Source organism: Durio zibethinus, chromosome 15 (assembly GCF_047325235.1).
Source record: "Durio zibethinus cultivar Kanyao isolate XHJ-2024 chromosome 15, ASM4732523v1, whole genome shotgun sequence".
Classification (NCBI taxonomy): Eukaryota; Viridiplantae; Streptophyta; class Magnoliopsida; order Malvales; family Malvaceae; genus Durio; species Durio zibethinus.
This window is the reverse complement of record NC_143176.1, coordinates 16676742-16693081: the sequence shown is the minus strand read 5'-3', so window position 1 is coordinate 16693081 and position 16340 is coordinate 16676742.

Genomic DNA, 16340 nt, shown 5'->3' with positions numbered 1-16340 from the left:
CACACTCTAATCAATAAGAGCATACAAAGGTACACCTTTTTTTGCCACACAGTTGAAAGCATACAAAGATACACCTTACTCACAATGAAAGTATAATGCTCTCAATGATGTTTCCTATCATATTCAAGTAGAAAAAAATTATGTGTAAGCATTTAAGCCTAGTGCTGATGTTTATATGGCATCATTCAATTTAAAAAAAAAAAGCTTCGTGCTTCAAATGTAAGCTACATAGTGGGAACAAGGAGAAAAGTCCTAAGAGGCCAAAGAGTGGCCAAACAGGTAAAGGACAACATCCCAAGTAGGGATGGCAAAAGAGTCAGGTCAAGATGTGTTTTTGCTTACCCTGATTCCATAAAATTTACACCCGACACTAACATCAAAACATTATTTTTTATACCTGACCTAATCTTATATGTATAAAATTGAAATCGACCAACCCAATTCAAAATTATTTTAATAATTTTAAGGCTTAAGGGGTAAAAAAGCCTTTAAATAAAAAAATTATTTATCAATTAAGCTCTTAACATTTTATTACAATAAATTAAGCCTTTCATCTTTAATTTTTGATCAATTAAGCCCAAATCGGACAAAAAGTGATTAACTAACTATTGAACCCGTTACTGCTATTATAGTAAACACATATGGATTTTAAATGCAAACGTGGCATATGAAATTGACAAAAAAAATCCACTATGGCAATAAACTGATCAAAGCAGATATTTTCTTCCTACAATTGCGCATGTGGTAGGAGATTATTGGTTAGAAAATTAAAAAAAAAGATAAAATTTATTAAATGATAAAAATCTCTATTAGCTGAAAATGTCCACTCAGATCATAAGTTCTTAAAAATCAACCCTTAAACCTTTGTAATTCCTAAATCTTTGAAATCTTTAAAAATCAACCTTGTGTTTTCAAATATAAAGTTCTTAAAAAGAAATCAAACACCAAAAATGAAAGTTCCCAAATTGTGAAAGTAAGTCTATCAAAGTGCAATTCTTTTCAAAAAATCTTAGCTTTAGGGTAAAACCAAGGCGATGAGTTGAGGCATTATTTGAAGGAGCAAAAGGTACAATATTTCCATTTCTTTGAATTTTGAGTAGTCTTGGTTCAGAATAGGCTTTTATTATAGATGGTCCCATTTGTGATTGTTTGTTTGTTTGTCATATTTAGGTTTAGAATTCTAAAAAGTTAAGAATTTTTTATTGTAGATGGTCCTGTTTGTGATTTTTTTTTTTCTCATATTTGGATTCTTTAATAATTTATCAAGTGAACTCATATACTTTTTCAAATAGGGTCTTGAAAGAGTTTAAACATGATAAACTATTAGTAATTATTTTATATCTGCTTATGTTACTGTCAATATCACTTTGTTGTTATGTTATGCAGTATTATATTTAGGGTTTTTTTGCTTATGCATTATTTTATTTTAAAATTGTAGAATAGATTATGAACCTGAAGTTATTTATGTATTAAGATATTTTCATGGTGGTCAATTTGTTAGTGAACCTGAGTTTGATTACATCAATGTGAGCATGGAAATATCTAAGATAGATCCTTATAAGATATCCTATTGAAAAATAATGGAACAGGTGAAATCATTAGGGTATATGCACTTACCTTTTTTTTACTATAAGGTTCCTAATGTTGACTTTAATATGGATAGATTACTGTTGGGACATGATGACAATATAGTTACGTAGTTGATGGATGATTTATTATTTAGGGACATTACAGACATTTATGTTAAGCATAATATTGATGTGCCTCACTTTGAACCTCTTTTGCTAGATGTGGGTAGTAACATAAAAGTCAAAAAAACAAAAGAGGCTAAATGTAGTAATGTACATGTTGAAGGGAATATAAGGGGTAAGGATAATAATGTACATGCTAAGAGAATATAATAGGTAAGGATAGTAATGTACATGCTAAGGATAATCTTGTGAATAAGGATAATACTGTACATATTGAAGAAAATCTTGTGAATGAGGGTATTAATGTATATGTTGAAGAGAAGAAGAGAATATAGGTAAGGGTGATAATAGTTTAAGAGGTGAGAGTAATTAGAAGGATGTTACAAATTTGAGTAGTCAGACTAGAGTGATGATGGAGATGTTTTTTTAGTTGATATTAATTACTTGTTTGATGATAATGATGATGAATTACAAGCAAATAGGCAAAAGTTACGAGATCTAAAAAAAGGCAAAAGTTCTTTAAGACATCAAAAAGGTTTAGAAATGTTAGTTGATGTAACTAATGTATAAGATATATTAGGTAATGGAAAAATGGCTACTGAATGTAATGTTTTAAATGAAGGCATAAGAGGTAGCAGAGAAGAAAAGATAGATAGGCATGAGAGAGATTATGTAAATTCTTTAGATCTTAGGGAGTATAAAGATAGTGACCGTTTTGATGATGAAAATATCACATGTAAGGAAGAGATCAAGTGAATCTAGGTATGATCCTAATTATGTGACTCTATTATGCGAACTAGGAATGAAATCTGTATATAATAAGCAATTCAAAGTTACTGTTAAGAAATATGCTTTTACAAAGAGAGTGTAATTGACATATTTAAAAAATGAACCAAAAAGAACTAGGTTATGATGTATAGATGGTTGTCCATAAAGGTTTTTTGCTACTTTTAATTTTAGAGAGAACTGTTATATGATCGAGACATACCATCTTGAGCATAGATATTTTAAAAATAACATCAATGGTTTATTGTCTGCCAAAGACATACAATTTAGGTTTAGGGATAGAATATTAGAGCAACCTAATATGAAGGTTTCAAATTTGATAAAGTTATGTAGAAAGGAGTTTGGGTTTTATGCAAATTATAACATGTGTCAAAGAGTTAGAAAAGTAATGTTAAAAGAGAAAGTTGGGGCTTTGTAGATAAATTTATCAATTTGTGGGGATATGTTATAGAGTTAATGGATAGTAATGTTGGTGGTACAATTTCAATACAAATTTATAGAGATTGTAGAAGGAAAGTTGTGTTTTTTAGGGTGTATGTATGTTCAAGAGCTATTAAAAAAAGATGAAAAAATGGATGCAAACCTATCATAAGTGTTGATGGATGCTTCTTTAAAACTAGACGTAAGGGAAAGTTATTAGTGGCTGTAGGTAGATATGCAAATATTTAGATGTTCTTAATTGCTTAGGTAATGATTAAGGTAGAAAACAAAGTATCGTAGTGATGGTTTCTCATCAAATTGCTGGTTGATCTTAACCATACGAATCATAAAGGCTTAACACTCATGTTAGATATGCAAAAAGTATAATCAAATCCTTATAGTTGAGGTATAATCAAATCTTTATATTCTAAACTTTAGTTAATTGTTAGTTTTATATTTGTTGTAGGGATTAATATCAGTGGTTAATAAAGTCACTCTATTAGTAAAGCATTGAATGTATGCCCGACACATTTATGCCAAGTGGCAAAAAAAATAGAAAGGTGAAAATAGAAAGATATCACCAAATGCATTAGAGAAGTTACAGAAAAATATAAAGGTTTCAACTCAGTACAGGTTAGAATCAAATGGTGATGGTGGATTTAAGGTAGTTTATGGTTAAGATAGGTATACAATTAATTTAAAAGAGTTGAAGTGCACATGTAAGGCATGTGATCTTACTAAAATTCCTTGTCCTCATGTTATTTGTGCTATGTATCATGAAAAAAAAATTCTAGAAAATTATGTTTCTAAATGGTATAGCAAAGAGATATATCTTACTTCATACAATCGTGTGTTGCCAATGAAAGGAACAAAGTTTTAGTGAAAAGTTACAGGTCCAATACATTCTTTATATTTTAAAGTCATGTCAGGCAAACCTAAAAAGAAAAAAATCAAAGACAAGGATGAGCCAAAAAAATGAAAAGTGGAAAGTATACCAGAAAATGCATGATAATGAAATGTAGTTTGTGTGGTTAAAAAGGGCACAACAAACACCTTCTCTGAATAGGTAAAGTTCTTATGTTTGTATGTTTTATTTGGTGAAAAGTTTGATAATGACTATTTATTGATTAAGTTCTTATGTTTGAGTGCTTTTAATTCAACAAACATTAAACACAACGAATGACCAGTCTACTACTCAAACATCACAAACACATTCAAGACAAGAAAAATTTAAAAAGTCTATCATTCTTTACCTATTTTTAATATGTTTATATATTATATTAATATAGTTGTGTATTATAATTCATTTTATTTAGGCTAATGCTATTTTTTGTTACTTAAAAATTCAACTCATAGTTTAGAGTCATAGTCAATCAAGTACAATAACTAATGCCATTACTTAATTAGCAAAGGTCAAGGAAAAAGGGAAGGAAACGGTATAACAATGCTAAAAAAAAAAATGAAAGATAAGGTATAAGAGTCTATTGCTGATGGAATTGTTAATGCTTTAACTAATGGAAAGGAGAATGTGACTACTGATGGCCCTCTAGTTGGACATAAAAGAAAGCAAATGAAGGGATTAGGATTTATACCAATCTATAAACTAGTGAACAAATTTGAATGTAAGTATAGATGCAATATTAACCCTAAACATTATGTTTAAATTTATTTCTTTTTGATTTGGGATTTTGTTTGTGTGGCTAGCCTAGTAGAGAAAGTGATAGAACTATAACACAGAAAAAGAAAGTTAGAGCTCAAGATCTCATACTTGGAAAAGGCCAAGCTTTAAATGGAAAGGAAAAAAAGCTATGACCACAAGGTAACTTCTATAACAAAAAGATGGTCATCTAAAGAAAAAAAAAAGAGAGGCCACCGAAAAATCATAGATACACACTCATCTCAAACTGGTTAAAATTCTAAACTGATTTGGAAAGTTTGAATAGTTTAAGACTATTACTTTTGACAGTTATTTTAATGTTACATAGTCTAAAAAGTATTACTTTTAATGAGTTATTTTTGTGTTAGGTCTTTATGTTAGATTAAACTATGGCTTTTAAAAGTAATACCTAGTTCACTATTAAAGGCCAATCTAAATGAGTTGTGTGTATTGTGAGTAATGCTAGCAACACATTTACATTATGTAATGTAATCTTTTTTGTTCTCTAAAATAGATCATTTGGAATTCTTCTATTCCCTAAAATATACATTATGGAATGGCTTGTCTGTATTATGAGTATATACATTATGCTTGATTGAATTAGTTGTTTAGAGTAATATAAAGCTTTTTAGCTTTTGTTTACACAAAAAATTCATAACAACACATGATATTATATCAACCAAAAAAAAAAAACATATTGAAGTATTAAAAAGGTATCACAAATTCATTGCAACATAGTAAATTCAAAAAGTGGCATTCATATTCAACTTTTTTCATAGGGTTACAACTTTTTTTTGTAACAAAAATTCATACCATAGGTTACATTTTACCATAACTTGCAAAAACTAAGAAAGTAAAAAGCCTAAGAAATTAACATCCACACTAAAACATATTTTTTTTTCTATTTCAATTGATTTGCTTTCTTCATTGCCAAATTCAACTTTTTTCTCATTGATTTTGTTTCTTATTTCAGCTTTTCAATTAAGCATTGTTCATCAGTTTCAATTTTCAAACCTAAACACTTACTCTTTAACTTGTCATTTTCCTTTTTCAACTTATTAAGAAATTTCATACTCATTGTCATCCGATCATCATGCCACCTAAAAAAACCCACAATCAACAACCTTATAATTTGGGCAACTTTAGAATCTTTTTCCAATATTTATTCATTTCTATGTCATCCACCTTGGGCATTTCAATCAAAAGTGATAAAATACTGGTTTTCCCTCATATTCCCACTCTATTTATGTATGCATATTATGTCGACCAATTATAGATGATGAAGATGACAATAACAACATCAATTGAAATTAAGCAAATCCTATATTAGAAAAGAAAATGATGAAAATGCAAGTGAAAGGAAAAAATGATTATCAATTACAGATAAAAAATAAAGATGCAAGTAAAAGGCGAAAGTGAAAGGTAAAAGCATATAGATATGGAAAGATGAAAAATGAAGATGTAAATAGAAGAAGAAACGATTTTCAATTTTGGATTTCAATGGTTTAGGGTTTCGGGTTCAATTAGGAATTTTAGGTTTTGATTTAAGATTTCCTTCTTTGTTACTGTTTATAAATTCATATACCATATAATAGATTTGACAATTTTTTTTTATTTTTTAACCAATAGTCTATTGCCACGTGTGCAATTGTGGGAGGGAAATATCCCATCTTGATTATACTATTACCATAGTGGATTTTTTTTTGTCCACATCATGTGCCAAGTTTGCATTTAAAATCCACGTGTGTTTACTGTAACGGTAGTAATGGGTTTAACAGATATTTAACCATTTTCCATCCAATTTGGGTTTAATTGATCAAAAATTGAAGATAAAGGGTTTAATTGATTGTAATAAAAAACTTAAGGGCTTAATTGATAAGTGATTTTTTGTTTGAGGGCTTTTTTGCCCCATAGGCCTAATTTTAATTTAGTATAATATTCATGAAATATTTTTTTAATATAAATTACATTTGATTATACATAATTATAGTATTTTTATTAAGTTAATATCTTAAATTAAAGTATTAAATAATAATTTTATTAATATAATACATATATATAAATCTAAAATTAAATGCATAATTAAAATATATTATATATTGGGTTGGATCAGTCTAGACAAGTTTGTGTAAAACTTGATTCCAACCCAACTAAATACCTTATTTTAAGTAAAATGATCCCATAGGGTTAGATTTAGTTGAAACTCGATGGTTTTGAGTAATTTGCCATCCCTACTCTTGAGGCTCATCCTAAAAAGAACAAATTGTGAGTTAAAAGCTTTAATAGTAGCAAAAGGGGTCATTTTGCTCGTGAATGTAATGAGCCAAAAAAAATACAAACCCTTAAAGCATTTTTACATAATGTTCATAGTACTTTGTTTGTTTCTAGTACTATTATGAGGGCTAAATCACATTTTTTATGGATTGTAGACTTATTACCACAGATTATGTAGCACGAGACAAGAATATGTTCATGGATTTTCATAAGATACACATGAAATGAAATGAATCTATATAGGAAACAATTCATGGATTAAAGTAAGGAGAATTGACATTTGCAAGTAATGCATGCTTGGTGAAAAACCTTTATCCTACATGATGTACTATTTGCTCCTAATATTCAATGGAATATAGTTTCTATCACTATTCCTTTTAGTTTAAGATTTTTTTTGAACTTCAATAATATTGGTGTGAGTTTATATTTGGATACAACTTATTATAGATCTGGATTTCTATTAGATGGTTTTATAATATTAGACAATGTTTCATACAATAATGAGTTTCTTTTCTTATAATTGATTTTGAAGCAAATATTGATGTGAATATTTGTCATATTAAACTTGGCCATTTTAGTCAACAAAAAATGGATAGATTAACAAAAAAATGATTACTAAACCTTACTGAGATAATTAATCTACCATTATATGAAAGTTGTCTAGTAGGAGAAATGATAAGAAAATCATTTAGTAAAGGAACTAAAGCTGAAATTTCATTGCAATTGATACATTTTGACATTTGTAGACTGATGAGTGTAAGATCACAGAAAAAAGGTTGGTATTTCATTACATTCATTAATGATTTCACATGATTATGATTTGTTGATTTAATTTGTCACAAGTTTGAAGCATTAGAGTATTTTAGAAAATAAGTGACCTTGATAGAGAATCAATTAGACAGAAACATTAAAGCATTAAAAACAGGGTGAAAAAGTAAGTATTTGTTTGATCAATTCAAACAATTATGTGATGAAAAAGGTATTGATAGGTAATTGACCATTTTAAGGACTCCACAATGAAATGGTGTTACAAAAAGAAGAAATATAACTTTTCTAGAAATAGTGAGATCTATGATGGCCCAAACAAATTTGCCAATCACATTTTCAAGTGATGCATTATTAACTTTTGCCTATATACTCAATAGAGTACCCTCCAAGTTAGTTCTATCCACCCCTTATGAATTATAGGTTAGGAGAAAATATGATCTTAATAATTTAAGACTTTGTGGTGGTATTACTTATGTACTAGGTTTTCAAGGAAAAAAGAGTATACTTGTAAAACACTTCGAGCATTCAAAAGGATATGTATTCATAAGTGAAAGTCAAGTGGAAATGTGACTAAATTTGAATCATGGGTGTCATTTTTCTTAAAAATGAGTTTTCAAAGAAATGTGAGATAGATTAGAAATTGTCTCTTTAAGAGATTGAGTAAGCAAATGATTTGTTAGTTTCAAATCAATTATTGTATTTTCTTGATCAAGAATCAACAATATCTCTTTCAAGTTTAAGTATGACTAAAGATGATGAATTTGGTGAATTAGTTTCCTAAGAATCACAAGTCAGGCAAAGTAATCATGGAAATATTCCCTCATTTCATTTTCATGTAGAAAGGGAAATGTTCTTAATTACAACAAAAGATGAAAAAAAGTTAAGAAATGTTAAAGAAGCTTTCAATCTCTTGCAAAAGAAAAGTAGATGAAAACAATAGAAAATTAGATTAAGTCTATGAGATCAAACTGTGTATGGGAATTGGTTAATCTTCTTAAAAGACACAAAACAATTGGGAACAAATAGATTCTCAAGATTAAGCACAAATCCGATGGGATAATTAAAAGATATAAGTATCATCTGATAATGAAGGGGTATACTTAACAAGAGGGAATTGATTATGAAAAAACTTTCTCTACTATTGTGAGGTTACCTCACTACACTTAATTTTAGTTATTGTAGCCAATTTAGGTTTGGAATTACATCAAATAGATGTGAAAACTACCTTTCTAAATGGAGGACTCAAAGAGAAAATCTATATAGAAAAACTCATAGGTTTCATTAACAAAGCTTAATAGCACAAAATGTACTAGCTATTGCAATTGATTTATAGTCTTAAATAATTTTCCAAACAATGGTCTAATAGATTTTATCAAGTAATGATTTTATAAGATTTTATCATGATTGATGAGGATAACTGTGTATGTTAAAAGAGACAAGACAAATTTGTGATCTTGTCACTTTATGTGAATAACATATTAACGGTTGGTAATGACAAAGAGTATATCATTGAGGTTAAGGAAATATTTTGTGTAAAATCAAGAAAGATCATTTTAAGAAAGACATTGGTGAAATAACTCACATACTAGGTGTAAAAATAAAGAAAGATCATTCCAAAAAGTTTTGAACTCTCTTACAAGAGCGATATATTAAGAAAATTCTAAAACAGTTCAATATGCAAGACTACAAGCCGATAAATACTCCTATGGCAAAATGTGAAGGCCGTAGTTAAAGAATGTGTCTTAAGACTATATAAGAAAAGGAACAAATGGCAAAAGTTCCTTCTTTTATTACTGTTAAAGCTTTATGTATTCTATGATGTGCACATAGTTAGACATTCGTTATGCCATGGGCATGGTAAGTAGATATCAATCCAATCTAGGACTACTTAATTGAAAAGCCATTAAAAGTATATTGACATATCTAAAAGGCATTATGGATTATTCATTGTTCTATCAAAGAAGTGATCTACATTTAATCAACTATACAGATGTTGATTGGGAAAAAGATTTAGAAGAGAGAAAATCAACCTCTAGCTATGTTTTCTTACTAAATATTAAAACTATTTCTTACTAAATATTAGTGTTATTTTATAGAGCAATAAGAAATGGACTTGTATAACACTATCCACAATGGAAGTTGAATTTATAGCATTTTCAACAGCAGTGCAAAAGGTGTTTAGCTTAAGAGATTCTTGAATCATTTGAGATTTGAGAATGATGAGTCCAACTCAATGAGTTAATGAATTATGATATTTAAGCAGCAATTGCATTCATAAAGGATCCTAAATATCATTTTAAAACCAAACATATACATACAAGTATAACTTTATGAAAGGCATGATTGCATAAAAGAAAGTTAACATGCAGTACATTTCTATGTATAAAATGATTACAAATTCATTTACTAAGCCCATACCTAGAAATGTGTTTAATAGTCATATGAAATCTCTAGCGTTGCATAAATATTGATATACATGTACTGATTATCAATTTTATATGAATTTATATGAACATTGAATGACATTCTCCCATTTAAGTTGACATGTATTGAATACAATTAATGCCATTAAAGTTTAGTACTTTATTTGTGATACATGCACACATGTATATGTACACATATAATATGATTTCAAAGGCAATAGATGATTGGCATTCTCACATAAGCAACCACGTCAATGGTTTAGTATCATGGAAATGAAATTGGTTTTAAGTTATAAATCAAGAGCTCAAGTTTAAAACAAAATTGCCATGATAATGATCAGGATGAGGTACTTAATAACATTATTTGTGACTAAAAATGAATAATACCACAAATCATTTTGTCTATCTTAATATGCAGGTAAAAGTCTTATTTATTATGATAAATCAAGTAGAGTTATGGATTTAAGTTAGATATCGAGAGTACATAAATTATCACCTGTACAGTATTGATATCTAATGATAAGGCATATGCTATCCAAGAAAAAGATAGCAATATTGTATCATATGTTTCATATTACATGTGCATTATTCGACCAATAAGGGTAATAAAAAAAATAGATATTTGTTTTTTATTGTGTGATTCCTTTGAAAGAAAAGGATATCATATTTAGTACTTTTAAGTACTTTCGTTTGTTTTTTAAAGTTTCAGTTCTGTTTTAGCTATCTTGGAATGTTGTCAATGGTTATGGATTATTCGACATAATGAGACATATCTGGATAGTAGTTGAATTGAAATAGAGAGATTTTAAAAGAAGATAAGATCATTTTGGTGTCACATTTGATTATGTTCATAGGTCAATCATTTATGTTTGAAACATCCAACGTAATTGCGAATGTGCAAGTATATCATACAATATGATAAAAGAGAGATCATGCACAAGTACTTGAGAGTTACTTTACATAACTAACAGTTATACAAGTGACTAGATATGATTTTGATCTACTATATGTACCTAGCAGTCTTATAGCAATTGAGCTATCAAAGTATACTGGTTATTTTCTTATATGAACTTAGAGCAAAAAATAGAGAAAATGTTCATGAGATCATGAATGTTTAACATTCATTTTGTGCAAGTAAGAGATGGAAGAAATAGAGGTTAGGTTCGCTTATAATAAGTGGCTGAACACCTTGTCATAACATATAAATCTATAACCTACCACTATACATAGATTAGAAGAGTCACCACTAATCTTTTTTGCTTAAGTATGATTGATCACCTGATCGAATTTTATCTATGAAATCAGATTTTAGGTTTGGGAGTATGGTATGCGTGAATAAGGTTATAGCACCCTCATAGTGCCTATCAAAAGATGGTACGAGTTTGATTCCAAATTATCCAAGCCTTAAAAAAAATATTTATGCTTTTACCAAAATATTAAATATTGAAAATTAGTCTTAAAATTGTCCCAATAGCTTGATAGCAATTTAAGATAATTCTCTTATCTCATGAGTATTCATGAAGACTAATGTCCCACCCCGAAGAGGTTCTATTGTCAGATTTATTAATTTTTTTAAGAAAAAAATCAATAAAGTCTCCCAATAGTTTGGTAGGACTTACTTTGAAGTAGATCTTTCAATAGTTTAGTAAAATTTTATTATAAAAAAGTTTTACAAAAATTTTCAAGAATTTTATTAAGTCTCCCAATAGTTTGATAATGTTTAATTTAAAAAATCAATTCTCCAATCGTTTAGAGAATAAAGGTGATCTTTAGTTTTATTGTTGCTTTTATTTTTCTTCTTTGTTGTTTGAAAAAAGAATAATTTATGGAATTTACTAATAGTTTGGTGGATTCCGTTTTGAAAAATCGAACCATGAAACTCACCAATAGTTTGGTAAAATTCATGAATTTATTATAAAAGATTTTTCCTTTTATTATTTCATAAACTTATTTGAAAAAAATTATTTTTATTCCCATTTTTTCATAAAGACAATTTTTTATCTCTAGTAAATACAAGATTATTGAATGAAAAAAACAGTAGAGCAAAAATGGAATAAAAAATCAAAAATAGAAAAATAGAAACTTAAAATATGAAAATAAATAAAATCAAAATAAAAAAATGAAATAAAAATAGAAAAAGAAAAACTTATGAAATAGATTGGGTCAGCACGCGAGTTAGCACGTAGGTTAATCGAGTCACGCGCGATCCTGAGTTTGTAGAAGCGGTGTCGTTTTGAGATGGGTGTGTAAGCCAATCTTCAGCATTTTTTTTTTATAAAGCCATTCTCCTCTCTCTCTCTATCTTTAGATTTCCCTGTCTTTTGTTTAGAATAACGAAGAATAGCACTAGAAAGTTCAACCAAAAACTGGAATACCTAACAGTTTCTAGAAAATTTGCTGAAAAGTTCAATCGAAAACTATAAAACCCACTGGTTTTTGCAAAACTCGTCGAAATCTCACTGAAAAATTCAACATTCATTGAAAAATTTCGTCAAAAAATTCAAAAATTCATCCCCAAAACCAAATTTTGGTAAACTTTTGTAGAACAAAAAAAAATCCAAAAATTTGATCTTGATCCCAAAGTTTCAAAACTTCAATCCTAACGATCTATGACATAAATTGGAAACCCAATCCTCTCAATTACCTAAAACCTTGAACCCAAAAAGTCCCAAAACCAAAATCTTAGAAACCTTACTCCAAAAATTTTCAAATCTCTTTTTTTCAAAAATTCATTATATCCTGTTCCTACGATTCTTGATTTAATTTATAAGAAATCTTACAAGGATCTTTAGGAAACGGACAGAATTAATCCAGGCTTGAATCCTGGAATTGAATTCTATCAGAGCATGATTTAGGGCTGGATTCTTGCTAACGTCCAAAATCAAATTAAAGGTTCTGTGATCTTGTGTCATTAAACCCTTAAGACCGTGCATTGATTCGATTTCAACAAAATCATCATTGCAAATTGAACAAGAAAGGAAGCAGAAGAATAAAACGAATAAATAATAATAATAATAATAATAATAATAATAATAATATACTATAGTATAATAAATATAGTGTAATAATAATAATAATAATAATAATAATAATAATAATAATAATACTACCATACTAGAATAATAGACAAATGATATACTATACTACATACTAAACTGTAATAATTCTAATAATAATACTATACTATAATATATAATAGCATACTATACTATAGTAATAACAAAGTGATAATTATAAAGAAAATCAACCCTGATTTGGCCTGGACACAGATGGGTGTCTACACACCCCATTAGTAGAAACTACCTTAGGCAGTTTTTCTATTGTTTTGCTTTTTAATAATGAAATTACCATGGACTATTAAGGATGATGTTTAAATTTTAAACATCTAAACTGCTAGCACCTCTCTTATATTGATAAGATGGCATTTGACCATCATTAAGAGAGTGAAGAAGATAATCACAAAACCACTAGAAAATGAGAATAAAAAGGGAAAGAAAAGAGAGCTCAGCAAAAAGGAAAACTCTCAAAGAATTTTTGTTCTCAGTGTAAAGATTTATATTATGGAAATGAATAATTTTTGTTTTATGATCTTGTTCACAACTTGGCTTAAGTCAGAGGATCACATTCCCATATTGATCAAACTTCCACTAAACAAGTAAATATATATGATTATGCGAGTGTCTGTGTGTTTATATATATGTATATATATATATGTACATATATATTACCTTTCACAACCAAAAAGAAAACTAATTGTACTAAAACAATGTAAATGAATGTTTATAAAAATTTAAAAAAATACATGGAATCTTAGCTTGACATGACCTGACATCTAATTTTCTATCAAATCATAAAAAGAAAACCAATATTGTTAAGGCAAACCTAATATTAAAGATTAAATTTTAACAATATAATAGTGACAATTTCCCCAATTCAATAACTTCATTAATTAAAATTAAGAATAGAAAACTAAAATGGCTTAAGAAAAGGATAGAAATAAAATATGGATTTTAAAAAAATAATACTAGTAATTTTTTTTTTAATTTAAAAGAATGAACTTTTGATGAATTGAAAAAAAGAAAAAAATTATCTACAATATTTTGGTTCACAAGATGGACATAACTTACGAGAGAAGGAACATGCACAACTTAGGAGAGAAAGGACAAAAAGATCTTAATTTGAAATTAAAACTTTTATATCCTTTTAAAACCTTTTTAGCTATTAAACCAAGGAATCAAGAACTTTATTTGTAATTTTTGAAAAAAAACTGCAATATTTTTATCTAATATTTTTTCACTATTTTTTATTTTTTTGCTCGTTTCCTTTCTCATAAACAGTAAACCATCAAATGTTTAAAAATTATATTTTTAAAATGCAATACAAAATTTTTTAGATTTGACCACCTTAAAAAGATAAGATTTGGTTTATCTTTCAATAAAATTAAAAAAATTGAATTTTAAAAAAATCAAAATTTTTGTTTGTAGATATCCCATTTTGTTTGATAAATTTTTTGAAATCAAAATGGACTTTGAATTGAAAATTAGGCTTTGATTGGGAAATTGAATTTAGGTCTAAAATTTGAAAGCCTAAAATTTTATTTTTATTTTTATTTGTATTTTTAGATTTATTCAATTTTTTGTTTAATTTTTTTAATTTTTATTGCTTTAGTCAAAGTCAAAAGTCAAAAGTCAAAGTAAAAAAATTAGAAAAAAAAACGAGTTGGGAAAAAATTGGGATTTTGGCAGATTTAGTCTTGGATTTTGATTTTGATGGATTAATTATTTAAAAGTTTGGGCTTTAATCTATTGGTAAAAAAGGAAAAAATCATAGAAAATTAAACCTTGAAAAATTTTTCCTAGATTTAGTAGGACTTAAATTTTCAAAATTAAAAGGGATTTAATCACTATATAAAGTTTGGACCTATGATTATAGAGGCCTCAACATCAATTCATGATCAATATAGAGACAATGAGCAAAATTGGGCATAGTAATTAGCCTTAGAGATCACAAATTCACAATCTAAAAAAAAGATAGCAGCAATTCAGAATCAAAAGTCGTTGAATAGTAGATGCTATTGAACAACAAGAAATTTGGGCAAAGTTTTTAAATCATTGAAGGGGCAGAGCCAATAAACAATTAGGCACAACTGTTAGCCTAAATTAAACACTAAAATATAGTAGAAATAATGGAAGAAGCAATCAACATAATCAAGCAATCAGTAGCAAGTAATTAACAAGCTCAATTTTCAAAAATAATTTGCTAAAAAAAAACACAAAGCAATCGACCACAAAAAACATAGGAAGAAAGAAGAAGTTAGACTCGAGAACACCCACACCTAACAACCATACATTGTAAACATAGAAATCAATCAAGCCGAATCTATCCTGAACCCATTCGAACCTAAACACAAAATTAATCACCAAATGCCAACGAATTTAATCTATATATATATAAAAGTAATTTAGGGCCAAAATCAAGGATAATAAGGCAATCAAAAATTCAAAAGCAAACAAAGATCTGAAGCAACCCCAAACAGAGACAAAAAACAAAGGTAACAAGCAATTAGATAACAAATACATAGAACATCATCAATTACATAGTAAAGAAACAAAATTGCAAAAAAAGTTCCAAGGAGTTCTTTCGACTTGAAGTTTCGGCTAGGACTTGTCTTTGGAGATTTGTTGGGTTTGTATAAGTGATTGGATAGTAGTTGGATAAAGGAAGACGAGCGGCAAATTGGTGATGATGGCTGGGTAATTTTTGGGTTGGGCTATTGGTTTTTATGTGTAGATAGCAGTTGGGTTTTAGGTATAGTTTTGGTTTGGGGTAGTTTCGGGTAAGAAAGAAAAGAGGAACAAAAGGAGCTTGGAGTTCTTTTGATAGCATCAATTACAGTGGTCCGTGATGGTGGTAACATTGGCGAAACAAACAAGATTCCATGTTTTTATTGGGTTCGTTAGTTAAGGGCTTTGAAGAAACTTTAGAGAGATGTAAACGGTTTTAGACTTAGAAGAACAAAAGTAGAAATGAAGAATATGGCTTAAACGACGGGTTTTATGGGTTTTATTTGATATTCGAAAGAAGAAGCAACCCTTTTGATCTTGATGCATACATTTACTGATCTATTTTAAGGTCTGACATGATCAATGCTGCAGGTTTTTTTAATTCCATTTTTTTTTGCTTTAATTTTTTTATTTTATTTTATTTTCAATATTTATATGTAAGCAGTATATGATTTGATTTCTAGAAAAGCAAAAAAAAAAAAAAAAACGTTTGAATTTAATTTAATTGTATGATTTATTATATATTTTTACATGAGTT